Raw genomic sequence first — 10,292 nt, 5'->3', positions numbered from 1 at the left:
AACTCAGGGCTAGTTCTTCCATTTGGACAAGTACCATTATTTGGGTTGATGCCAAGAGGGTTCTGTAGTCATCTTCATCTCAAAAATTTCTTCAATTATTTCTGAAGAATTTATTAGATAATACCGTGGCCCAGTTGGAAAGTTGTTTTGCAGCCTATAGGTTTGCTATCATTTTGACCAGAGCCTTTTCCTCAGTAATCATACAAATAAGCACAACATTCAGATAGGTGAGATAACCAATTAGAGAGGCAAGATGCACAATTAGGACAGTAACTCTGCAGTTCTTCATCTTTTGCTTGTAATATTGAACTTCGGAAACTCTTCGTTTGGCAAATGCACCATTTCCAAATGCTCTGTTTGGTACTATGTTTTCCTTATCTTTGAGTCTGCTATGCCTTTATATTCTTCATATACTGTTCAATTTTTACTTAGATAATCTGTTCAATATCTGTAGAGGTACCATTAGGATTTATATTACTCACTTATATTAGGATGTAGAATAACTTTAGGAATGCTTTACAGAGTTGTTAGGAGCGATTTCAGCATGAAGGAACATTAGATTACATTATTTCGGCTGATCTGATAATAGGAAGTGGAACCTGTTTCTGAGAAAGTAATTTACCACTTCTATTTGTTGATCAATTTGGGGATGCTATAGAGAACTTATTGAAGCTTTGTGCTCTTGGAGTGCAACAAAAGTGACATGAGAATTATCTCCACCTGAGATATAGTGGCAATTCGTGCAATCATGCAATTCTTTGAACTTCTGAAGAAAGCAATTTATTCATCCATATCAGTTTGAAAAACAATCTTGCAACATACAAAGAATCCCCTTGTTTATTAAAAGCTATAAATGAACTATCAGGAAGTTGATCTACCAGAAAATAATAGATGTATAACAGAGGCAAGTTTGACACAAAGTCAATAATATGCTGACAAGATTGACTAGAGATTTCATTAGTCAAATATGCAATTTCTGGATTAGATTGCGTTAATACTTTTTGCATCAACGTTACGAATTACACTCCGTGATCCATCATCAGGATAGTAGACTAAAAAGAAGAGGGGAGAGGAAGGTTGGCACAGGGTTCAAAGTAACAATAAACAACACTAAAAAAGGACATACAAATCAATTAAAAAGAAAGAAATGTGTGTGAAACAATATACAAGTGAATATATATATATATATATATATATATATATATATATAAAATTGATGTTGGTCATCTACGTTATTTTGCTTGTGCTTGGCAAATAGGCAAATACGTCATCTGCCAACATTTTTTGGCCGACAATTATGTTATAATACTGCCGAAAACGCCACCCTTTCATGATGTGTGCCAATGTCAATGGACCAAATAATCAAAGATGTCTCTCTCAATCTCCGTGTTTGTTTTAAGTTTTAACACCTTTTGGAATGTCTGACGAATTGGGTACTTGAAATTTGAGGCACCATATCATTTGGCTTCTGCCTAATGTTATGAAATTCAGGGAATATGGTTTTCTCAATATTTAATGCTACTTTGCTCTTAATGCCTTAACAAATGGTGCTCGTGTAGAAGGATGCTGGCCTTCTTTATCAATTTTGTGGCATAGTTCTTCCACCACAGCTCCTGGCCCTTATCTTGGACTGCCGAACTGTACTTTCTTCAAATCTACAAAATCAAATGTAGTGAGAAGTCTTCAGACCTTTTGAATCCAATAAAACATACTTTCTCAGGCTTTAAATTTTGATAAATTCTTTCCAACCCCCGAAATTTCACTGAAACTTGTCAAAGATGAATATGATCTGGTGCCCCCGACAAAGCTGAGCTTGAAATAGTAATACCATCTTCTGTGGTGCTGGGATTTTGCACATTGTTGACTATTTATTTGATTATGCAAACTAGCCAAACCCTTTTGCAATGCATCGGCATGATTTTTCTTCCATGGACTTCTTGATTATTCGTCCATAGACATACGTACAAATGAGCATAAATAGGGACATGACTATTCTCCTTACAAAATGACAGAACATTAATATATATACATACATATACAACTTGCACGCACTATACCATCGTAGACATGGGGTTCATTGACAGTAGTTTGCTGAAATGTTGTGAAGGTGGATGTCACGATGGAGGGTAGAATGGAGGGAACAGATGGAGACGACAATGTTTTGGTGTGGAAGGAAGAAAACAGTGGGAAACGAGTCAATGCAGACACGGATGCACTACATTTTTGGCCTTAAACTGTTTTCTTGTTCAAAAGTAAAAGAAGTTTTGAAAACACCATGTGTTAGCAATTTCAGGGTGATTGAAAATACTGCGTGTTTTAGAAATTTGCCTTCTGCTGTTGAAAGTAAAAGGCTGGACAGGGTGAGGAAGAGTAAGCAAATGAAATGTTGACAAATGGTGAGTAAAAAATGGTAATTAGTTCTGTTCTTTGTTTGGTTTATCAGTTGTCCAGGGTTTTGAAAAAAGGATAAATGCTGGTTGGAAAACATAGAGGGTTTTGTTCAAAGGTAAAGGGTGGGTTCCTTGGGGAGTAAGTCTGAGTTATTGACTTAGTATTGGGGCAGAATGTAAATAATTGACTATCACCTGATGGGCTAGTGAAATTTTCAACCAATTTAGTTATTTCTTTTCTTCTTTTCCTTACTTTGGGAAGGGATTTAAATTATAATGGCACAAATGAAATGCAGGTTGGAACACAGTTTTTCAAATCAAGTGGAGGAGAAAATAATACAATTAATATTCAGTTGATGGGTTAATGAAATAGTGAATCAATTTTGTTTTATTTTTTTATACCTCGCTTGAAAAGGGTTTTAAATTAAAATTTATGAAATAAAATGCAGATTGGAAAAGGTCTTGAAATAAGGTAGGGGAGAAAGTAAAAAATTGATATTCACATAACAAGTTAGTGAAATAGTGAATCAATTCTATTTTTTAAAATTCCTTTCTCACTTGGCTGGAGTTTTAATTGGATAAATTAAATGCTTGTTGTAAAAAATAGTGTCTTTTAAAACTTGCAATTCGTTATACAAACAATGTCATTAAATGCTGTTGTTAATTCAAATGTAAGTGTAACTATGTAAAATTGTGAATTTCTTTAAAAGATAAGAGGTTTGAAAATAGGCTATGTTTTTAACAAGCACTTTAGGGCATATGGTAATTGTAGTGTTGCAAATTGCACCCTCCGCATTTATGACACATTGTGCTCAGTGCATGTGACAAAATTCATGATTAGGATATTATGATTCTGATTTCATGAATTGCGACGATGAAGCGTTAGTAGCCTATGGTTTGAGTTTGGGATAAATTTGATTGGATGGGAGCGTGGTGTGTCAACGTCCCGAAAAGATTTTGGGGTTTAGATGAGCATATTCCATATCAAAACATTTTTGATGCATGTCCCTTCACACAAATGCATCCCAAACGACTATTCTCATCCATTCTAAGCCACAAAACTTAGATTTCTCCCTCATTTTCTCTATTTGGTTATTTCATCTCTCTCTCTCTCTCTCTCTCTCACACACACACACACACACACACACACACACACACACACACACACAACATCAAAGCTTTGTTGGATTTTCTCCACACTCTTGTAGTAGCCAAGACTTCTCTTGATCTATAATTACGTCTATTGTTTCAAGAGAGAAGCCATAGCTGTGTGGCACTCTTTTGTTCATCTTTCACCTCATGCATTAATCTTATATTTATCTAGTTGTCTTTATATTTTATCTATTGTCATTTGATCTCTACTAATAGGGGTTTTCCTCCACGGTGGAGATTGTTATATTACATAGCTATTGGATCTTTTATTTGGCTATCCACGAAGGTGGAAACATTGAAATGCGGGTTTATTTGAGGCAAACCCCTATACAACCTAAACATTTCTCCTTGTCTCAGTGTGTGCAAGTGACAAACATATTTGAAGAGCATAAGAAATGCATCTAGTAGCTTTTTGGGACTTTTTTGCACTTTTGATTGTATAGATGGCAATGCAGAGAGTAGACATCCTCATGATGTGCTAGCATTTAAGGCCAAAGCCTTCTCCATTTGGTTGGTCAACCTTCATGTTGTAAGGTTTTCCTTCCCGTAGTTGAATTATTTTTAGCTCATTGTATTTTCTAATTATTTGATATTTTTAGTTTATGTTTTTTATATTAAAAGCAACAAAACAAGGGTGTTGTCCCTAAATACAACAACCTAGAGGGCATAAAGACAACCAAAAAACTAGTAGCAGCACATTAACAACACATTAATCGCAAATTATGAAGAACAAAACAAAGACAAGCCAACAACGACACTTCCACAAATACTAACAAACAATCAGACAGGCAAAAAGAAAAAACCCTGTCAAACCAACAACCCAAACTCAACTCAAGGAGGGGTAGAGGCACCCAAGCCTTGACAAGGAGGAGTTTGGGGGAGTGGGGAAGACTTCCCCTTCCACTTGCGACAAACCATAATCCAGGCGATATTGTCATTATCACCATCGAGAGAGATCATATGGGAGGGACCTCACAAGGCTACAATTAGTATCACTAGTAGCGTGTTGTTGCAAAACTACAATAGGCTATTGCAAAATAACAACAACTTGTTGCAGAGGAATAACATTAGGAGCATAATCAACAAGAGTAGGGAAGAGCTATGCAACATCAATATTTTTAGTTTAGTGTAGTTTTAGTTTCCTTTCTAGCATTGTCTTTCCTAACTCATCGGAGCACTAGATTAGGGAGGTAGCTAAGGGCTTTTTCTTCCCTTGGACCTTGTCATCTTGGGTGTAGCAAATTCCCTCCTCTATAGTAACTCGAAATACAAACATGCTGTTGGCAATTGACACTCATCCGGGCTCATGGTATTGTCATTGATGGCAATGCACATCATTTTGGGTTGGATACTTATCCGCTATCCATCGGTATTCTAGGATTGACATCCGACATTGAAGGAAATCGGCATATAGAAGAGCAAGGGTAACCGACAAACTAGGAATTGATATTTGAAGGCCGACATAAAAGAAAGATCTAGTAAAAGGTCAAGCGGCAATGGTCATGAAGATTAATGTTTATATTTTATCTAGGCCAACATGTATTTATCTTTTGTAACATGATTGTAAGCCGACATAAGGCATTCATGTATGCAAGGGTATATAAGTCAGTCTATTAGGTCATTTTGGGATATAGGATATATGCAATTGTGTGAGCGAGATCTTGATCAACAAAATGAGAATGTAATGATCTGTAATCAGTCTTGGTTGTTTGTCAAGGAGATTGGAAGTGAATTAGGTTACCGATAAGGAAGGTTTAAGTGTTAAATGATATAGTCTGTGCTTAAACCAGAACTCTTCTAGCATATCAAATGCACACTTAGAGTTCAACTTTTTATTTGTAATTCAGTATTTTGTGTCTATAGCCAGTGAGGCTCCTTTGTGATGAGCAGTGCGCTCTAGGCAGTGTGCCTTCCTACATGTGCAGGCCCTCTTCATTTAATATTTATTCATCTGGCCAATGGATAGATATTGTGGGTCATAAATCCCACTGTGGTTTTTCCTGTTTGAGGTTTTCGACGTATAAATCTGTGGTATTATGGTGTTATTTCTTGTGATTGCATTGTTCTTCATTATATCTTGTTTATATGCTTACCGGTTGTTAATTGGAAAAGTATCTAAAGGAATTAAATTCTTATTTACCGGTAGAACACTGATTCACCCTCCCCCCCCCCCCCCTCAGTGTTCTTGGTTTCCAACAATTGGTATCAAAGCTTGGTGCCTTGTAATAAGTCTAACATCTTGAGGAAGATCCTGAATCCGGAAACCATGGAGATGAGTTTGGAGAAAAAAATTGAAGTAGCACTTGAAGACTTTGATGCTAAAAGATTGAAGAACATGAAGCTGCAAGATGAGTTGAATTCTACAAAGATGAGCCGAATTATACAAAAGATGAGTTGAGATCTACAAAGGAATTCATCCTTACTCTGCAAGAGAGGTTGTCATCTACACAAGCCAAAAGGAAAGAACTCTTACAAAACCAAGATGATGAAGAGAAAAATGCTCTAAGGGAACTATGCCAGAAGCTAAGTTAGGAAAATGGTGTCATGAAGAATGAAATGCAAGCCCTAACCATGAGGATGTCCAAGGAAAATGAAGACCAGAAGAAGAATGAAGAAAATCTCGCCAAATCTCTGAAAGACAGATTTGAAGAATGCACTAGGTTGGCACATGAGAATGATATGTTGAAAACTAAATTGGTGCAATCTCAAAACAATGAGCAAGAGTTGGAAAGAATGATGACAGTCCTAAGAGGTGATCTGGATACTGCAAATGAGTACAAAGACAAGTTCAAGGCCAGTTCTGCAAAGCTTGATGAATTATTGAAGGATCAAAGGTGCAATGGAGACACTAGAGGTCTTGGATTTGAGCATGGAGAAAGCTCCGGTACTGCAAATCAGGATGATGCGTCCGATCAAAAGAACAATCAAAAGAATCCACCAGGAAACCAGAATCAGAAGTCACCGGTAAGACAACCCAATACACATAAATTTAATGGTAGATGCTTTGTTTGCAATAAGTTTGGTCATATGGCAAGTCAATGCAGAAACATAGTCAATCAGAACAACAATTCATTTACTGATCAGTGTTTCAATTGCAAAAAGTATGGTCATAGGACAACAAATTGTAGAATGAATGTAAAATGTCATGCATGTGGAAAGTTTGGGCATATGGCTAATCAATGTAGGTCAAGAAATGATCAATGATACAACAAGGCAATTTAGAAGAACAATGTCACCTGTTATGCATGCAACAAAGTAGGACACATTGCTAAATTTTGCAGAAGCAAGAACCTACCGACAGGAAATGATGAGAAGGGAAAGAAAAAATTTGATGATATCTAGAAGGAGCATGAGAAGTGGATTAGAAATTATGAGGATCAACCAGAAGAATCAAATACCCCAGATGGTCATACGACAAAACAAGGTATTCATGCAGCGACAACAAGAAATGTATCCGCTAAGTAAGGCATTAGCCTTAAGGGGAGGCAAATCGATGATAAATCTTGCATGACCCCCAATTATGGTCTAAAAACTTGTTTCAGACATTGGAGAATTCAGTTTGAAGGATTACCAGTGCAGATATGATGGATCTTGGATCCGATATGATATGTTGACAAGCATTTATGTTGATAAGGAATTAGGGCTCCGTGGGTTAAAAGGAAAAAAGTGACTCATTTTTCACCACCAAGCATTTAGAGTGAGTTAAAGGAGAACCAAGGTGATTTAGAGTGATCCTAAGCATTTCCAAGTGAATTTCAGGTGCATTCAGAGTGAATTTTCAAGGGATTATCACCGGCAAAGTCTTTAAGGTATTTTTAGGTCTCTAAGCTATCTTTTCGCATTTTCAATGGCATTTGCCTCCACTCCTACCCCAAAAAACATTGCTACTCCTACTGTCATTGATGTTAAGGATCGTGCTCACCTGGTATTCAAGAAATTCCCTCAAATTGTGAAGGTCGATGATTCAGTTGGTGCATTTTCTAGGGCTCCCAACGGAGTCTTGTAGGTTGAGGATGTCAGGGCATACATTCACTGTACCTTGGAGGAGTTAGGCTCATCGGAAATAAAACTCTTGTTTGCATCCAAGATGATGGACCGGAATAGAGTAATCAAATCGAAATTTCAACATCTGAAGAACAAAGGGTTTACCGACATATTGGAACTCCTCGAGTTCGATGACGAGATGATCCAATATGTGCTTGGTAGAATTCATGGGGAATTTATGTGGTTGGATAGGCCATATAAGATAACTAAGGCGGCCATCCATGTAATACCTTGTTTACCTCAGGCCAGAATGAAGCTGAAGAAGAAGAAGATATCCAACACAGAGATCAACAAGTTAACCAGTGTTACATATGATAGTTGATCTATGAGGATCAACACCATCAAGGATTTGAATGTGCAATTTGCAAGCATGATAATTGGATACAAGGAAATACAATCTAGCCGTTTAAATTCAGTTTCTAGCACCTGCATTTATTGTGTATATCAAATGGTAAAAGAAGATGAAAATTATGATCTATGTGAATGGATGCGTGATAACTAATTGTTAATCTTGGAAAGATAAAAGGGGAAAAGAAGGGTACATTCTGGTATGACAATCTCATTGTATGCTTAATGCTATTCTTTCTTAATGAAGTCCTGGGATCCGACAAAAGGCAATGGGCCTTTGATATCCCTGTAGGTAAGCAGATCCAGAATGCTATAAATGATTAGAGACAGAATAGAGAATTCACATTATTGGGATACTTTAAGGATTTTCAGAAGGCAATGAAGCAAAGAGAAAGGGTACCTAAACATATTGTTGACAAGTACTCTACTAAAATATGCTTTATGGTCAAGAAGGATGAAACTCTAATGGAATTTGTTCAACTTAGGAAGGTATGGATAACCGAGATGGGATATTAAGTAGATGCACAGATCTTGGACTTATATGCTAAGATGCTTATAGATGCCCCTGTAGATGAAATAGAAAATACCTTTGGCACTGCTAAGCAGAAAGAATTGGAAGTCCAAATAAGATTTAGTTGGAAGAAGGGAGAGGGTTAGATTAAAAGAGTTGGAAATATTGTTGAAAATATCACCGGTGACATTGAGAAAAAGATAGGCAAATCTTCCACACTGGCAACAGTTCAAGCCTCACCGACATAAGGGAAAGGAGTATTGAAGAGGAAGCAACCTGAAAATTTCATTGCCCTAGTTGTATCAAGCTCAGAGACTGAAGAAGAGACTCCCATAATTCCTAAGACCTATCTCAGAGTCCACCCGAAGAAGGTTGAGGAAGGGAAGCATCACCAAGAAAAAGAGACCCCTCCGACAATCGGAAAGGAACCTGTGAACAAAAGGAATCCTACAGAGGAGAGGAAACCGGTTAGAGAGGTAGCTCCCACATCCAGTAAGAAGAAGCAATCATATTCAGATATTGCACTTGAATCCAGTAAGAGTGTTAAGGCTATCAGTAGAAGCATTAGTTGAACAAATAATTGTAGAAGGTAACCTAAGTAATGTTGCACACTATTATGAACATATGGATGATAATGAGCAGTTATAGATTGAAAATGCAATAATTTTGCACCTTGATATATATAATAAATCACTTTTGGAGTTAGAGAAATAGATACCGACAAATTTATACAATAAGATTGATGCAAGGAGGTTATCAGCAATGGGAATGGATAGTGAAATGAATGTAGAAGTTTTGTTAAATCTATGTGAATCCTTGCACTAGGAGGAAATGGACAAAATGATTGAGAAAACCAATAAGACTGGATTCTGGAGTAAACATTGGGTCAACAGTCTAATGTTGGGTAGAATAAATGAGGTGAAAAAGGAAACAGTTAAATCATGGACTAAATTTTTGAAGACTTACCAAGAACCTTTAACACCCCCTCCTAAGAAAGATATCCCTGATATATCGACACATGTGAAAGGCAAAGGGAAGATAGGTGAATCACCTACAATTTTGGTAAAGGAGAAGGTATCTGAGGAAAAACCTCTGGAAACTCTAGGTGTACAGGATATAGAGGAAAATAAACCGACAGATATTGAGGAAAATTCTCCTTTGGTTATTGATGTAGATACTATAGAGATTCATGATTTATGGTTAGCAGAAGAAATAACTGCACCAGTGGCAAAGCCATCGCTGCTAAGGAGAAGGAAGAGAAGGAAGAGGAGAAGGAGAAATAAGTAGAACAAATTGAAGTCAGGGTACCGACACAATCACCGGTTGTTGGTCCCTCATTGTTGGCACTTGACACATCTGGTCAAGTAGACTTTAGTCATTTTGAGAAGAAAAATATTGAGTAGTTGAGAAGTTTAGAGTTGATGATGGTTGTGGCTCAAAATCTCATGAAGGAAGGATTAGAGGACAAACAATTTATAGAGCAATCGATTCCAATTTTATAGCAGCTTGCACTGGAATACAAGCTAAGTTAGGTAGCTAGCCCTTCTGACAAGCTAAAGGGTTTGACAGAGCACATTGCCAAGGAGTTCAAAACTCTACAACAAGTGTCAAACCAACAGTTGGTTGAGAGGTATAATTTACCACTCTTTTTGAGAGCTACCCTGTTAGGGGACTTAAATGTTTAAGGCCTGTTAGGACCTACCCGGTTAAGGGATTTAACCCGCTGCAACTGTTAGGGAACAATAGTGAAAAAGTGATTTGTTACTTGCACTTCTCAGCTTGCTAGATCAGATCCAATTATGCTCAACACTCTGCAATTCTCAGGCAGATCTCACACTACTCTTGGA

Source organism: Cryptomeria japonica, chromosome 7, assembly GCF_030272615.1.
Source record: "Cryptomeria japonica chromosome 7, Sugi_1.0, whole genome shotgun sequence".
Lineage (NCBI taxonomy): Eukaryota > Viridiplantae > Streptophyta > Pinopsida > Cupressales > Cupressaceae > Cryptomeria > Cryptomeria japonica.
This window is presented reverse-complemented; position numbering follows the sequence as displayed.